Genomic DNA, 240 nt, shown 5'->3' with positions numbered 1-240 from the left:
AGATAAGCGGAAGAGAATTGATGGATGGATGGATAGTAAAATATGGTAAATATTGGTAAAATATGATATTTCAAAAGAATAGTATGGACCATGTGTTAGACGTTGCCAGATTTAAGCATATAAAAAAAAAAACATTATAGCAAATATTAGAATTAGCGATTAGCAACACACTACTTTAATTTAAAGTTCAAGAGGCAAGACCAAGGGGCATAGAAAAAGAAACTATTCAACACATTGTGG

Source organism: Archocentrus centrarchus, chromosome 11, assembly GCF_007364275.1.
Source record: "Archocentrus centrarchus isolate MPI-CPG fArcCen1 chromosome 11, fArcCen1, whole genome shotgun sequence".
Classification (NCBI taxonomy): Eukaryota; Metazoa; Chordata; class Actinopteri; order Cichliformes; family Cichlidae; genus Archocentrus; species Archocentrus centrarchus.
The sequence above is the reverse complement of the archived record's forward strand: the minus strand, read 5'-3'. Positions refer to the sequence as shown.